The sequence below is a fragment of the Solanum dulcamara genome, chromosome 6 (genome assembly GCF_947179165.1).
Source record: "Solanum dulcamara chromosome 6, daSolDulc1.2, whole genome shotgun sequence".
Taxonomy (NCBI): Eukaryota; Viridiplantae; Streptophyta; class Magnoliopsida; order Solanales; family Solanaceae; genus Solanum; species Solanum dulcamara.
The window spans coordinates 54,902,906-54,906,321 of NC_077242.1; the positions used below are offsets into that span (position 1 = coordinate 54,902,906).

Here is a 3,416-nt window from a genome sequence, read left to right on the forward strand (position 1 = left end):
AATATTTTTTTCAATACAGATTACTAACAATCTTAAGGAAGTTATTTTTACATATTAAATTATATTTTGTTTTGGAGACTAGAACCTGTGTGATTTTCTACTCCGTATGAAATTTCATATTCTGACTTGAGGACATAAAATCTTCGTTGGAATATTAAAGTTCATACTTGTACAACGATTTGAAGACCATAAAACCTTCAGCGTTGCTGTTGTAAAAAGATTGATATTCTGAGTATTAAGACATTTGTCTATTTTTATAGTGAAAAGAAATGGCAAGTGAAACTGCTACTACTTCTGCGATTGTTGCGGCAACAAGCCGGACTGCTGTGCCATCGACGGAAAAACCAGGAAAATTTTCTGGAGCCAACTTCAAAGGATGGCAGCAAAGGGTGTTCTTTTGGCTTACCACTCTTGGTATGCAGAAGTTCACCAATGAAGACCCTCCTATGCCTACTGCTAATATGCCGGCCAATGAAAAATTTATGATTTTTGAGGCATGGAAACAAGCAGATTTTCTATGCAAGGGCTACATCCTAAGTTCTTTGGATGATGATTTTTACAATGTCTACATTTCTATGAAAACTTTTAAAGAATTATGCACTTGAGAAGAAATATAAGATTGAAGATGCATGCTTGAAAAAATTTGTGGTTTTTAAGTTTTTAGACTATAAAATGATAGATAGCAGAACCGTTGGAACCTAAGTTCAAGAGCTTCAACTTATTTTTCATGACCTTATTGCTAAAGGCATGGCAGTTAATGAAGCATTTCAAGTGGCTGCAATGAAAGAAAAGTTGCCTCCTTCGTGGAGAAATTTCAAAAATTATAGAAAGCACAAATGCAAGGAAATGAAGTTGGAAGATCTTGTGATTCATCTCAAGATTGAGGAAGATAACAAAACAACTGAAAAGAAGTTACGTGGTAATTGAACGATTATGGGAGCGAACATTGTTGAAGAGCTGCTCCAAAGAATCAAAAAAGGAAGAAATCTTTTGGAAATTGTAAGGAGAAGAACAAGAAAAAATTCAAGGGAAATTGCTATAATTGTGGGAAAGCTGGCCACAAAACCCCAAATTATCGTCTCCGAAAAAAGGACAAGGGAAAGGGACAAGCCAATATGGTGGAGTAAAATGATGGTATGGATGATCTGTGTGCAATACTATCAGAATGCAATTTGGTTGGAAATCCAAAGGAGTGGTGGCTTGATTCTGGTGCCACTCGACATGTTTTCGCTGTAAAAGAAGCATTTGCAACCTATGCTCCCACTAGACCCCAAGAGGAACTATTTATGAGAAATATTGCAACAGCCAAGGTTGAAGGATATGGGAAGATATTTCTGAAGATGAATTCCGACAAGGTGCTGACTCTCAACAATGTTCTGCATGTTTCAAAAATTAGGAAGAATTTAGTTTCAGCTGGACTACTCGTCAAAAATGGGTTTAAGTGTGTGCTGGTTAGTGAGAAAATTGTAATAAGTAAGAATGATATGTTTATAGGAAAGGGCTACCTCACTGAGGGCCTTTTCAAACTCAATGTAATGGTTGTTGACAGTATTAATAAGAATTTAGCTTTGTCTTACTTATTGGAGTCAAATGATATATGGCATGGTCGTTTAGGACATGTCAACTACAAAACCTTGAGAAAATTGATTAATTTAGAAGTATTGCCTAAATTCATAATAAATCAAAATGTTAAATTTGTGTTGAATCTAAGTTTGTTAAACATCCATATAAGTCTATTTATAGGAGTTCAAATCCTATAGACTTAATCCACACAGATATATGTGATATGAAGTCAATACCATCTCGCGGTGGGAAAAAGTATTTTATAATTTTTATTGACGATTGCACTCGATATTGTTATGTGTATTTGCTTAATAGTAAGGATGAAACAATTGATGTATTTAAGCAATACAAGAACGAAGTGGAAAACCAATTGAATAAAAAGATAAAAATAATTAGAAGTGATAGGGGTGGAGAATACGAATCTCCTTTTGCAGAGATATATTTAGAATATGGAATTATTCATCAAAATACTACCCCCTACACACCACAATCAAATAGAATTGCGAAAAGGAAAAACCGAACATTAAAAGAAATGATGAATGCTTTATTAATAAGTTTCGGTTTACCGCAGAACGTGTGGGGGGGAAGCTATCCTTACAGCTAATCGAATACTCAACAGGGTACCCCACAGCAAAACACAATCTATTCCATAGGAACTATGGAAAGGAAGAAAATCCAACTTGAAATATTTCAAAGTGTTGGAGTGTTTAGCAAAGGTCCAAGTTTCTTTCCCCAAAAGGGTAAAAATTAAACCAAAAATCGTGGATTATTCTTTTATTGTCTATGCTACGAACAGCAAAGCTTGTCGGTTTTTGATTCACAAATCGGATAATTCCAAAATTTATGTTAATACGGTAATTGAATCAAATAATGCTGAATTCTTTGAAAACATTTATTCGTATAAAACTGAATGTGAGTCGTCAAGTGAAAGATCTAAATGACCGCGAGAAGAATAAAAGAAAAGAAAACCAACTGAAGAGGATCCAAGGCGTAGCAAACGTCGAAGAATATCTACTTTCTTTGGACCAGATTTTGTGACATTCTTGCTTGAAAATGAACCTCAAATATTTAAAGTAGCAATGTCTTTTTTTGATTCAGCATTTTGGAAAGAGACAGTCAATAATAAGATTCAATCAATTTTGAACAACCATACATGGGAATTGGTTGATCTTCCTCCTAGAAATAAACCTTTAGGATCAAAATAGATTTTTAAAAGGAAAATGAAAGTTGATGGCACTATTGACAAATATAAGGAAAGACTTGTGGTCAAAGGTTATAGACAAAAAGAAGGCCTTGATTACTTTGACACATATTCTCCGGTAACAAGGATAACATCTATTCGGGTGTTAGTGGCACTGACAGCCGTATATGGTCTTGAAATTCATCAAATGGATGTCAAGACGGCTTTCTTAAATGGAGAATTGGAGGAAGAAATTTATATGGAACAACCTAAGGGTTTCGTAGTTCCTAGTAAAGAAAGAAAAGTGTGCAAACTTGTTAAGTCACTTTATGGACTTAAACAAGCACCTAAACAGTGGCATGCGAAATTTGACCAAACAATGTTGGCAAATGGATTTAAGATTAATGAGTGTGACAAATATGTTTACATTAAAAATACTCCAAATCATGAAGTCATTGTTTGTTTATATGTTGATGACATATTGATAATGAGTAGAGATATTGCTGATGCAAATGCTACGAAGCGTATGCTTGCTAGCAAATTTGACATGAAAGACTTAGGGGTTTCTGATTTGATATTAGGAATTAGGATCCATAAAACTCCACAAGGTTTAGCATTATCACAGTCATATTATATTGAAAAAATACTTAATAAGTTCAAGTATTTAAATTTC

At 34.1% G+C, this 3,416-nt stretch overlaps 1 pseudogene; it reads left to right on the plus strand.

The window, feature by feature from the left end:
* Positions 1-269: 269 nt before the first annotated feature.
* Positions 270-2,504, plus strand: LOC129892867 (uncharacterized; annotated as a pseudogene).
* The last annotated feature ends 912 nt before the right edge of the window (positions 2,505-3,416 follow it).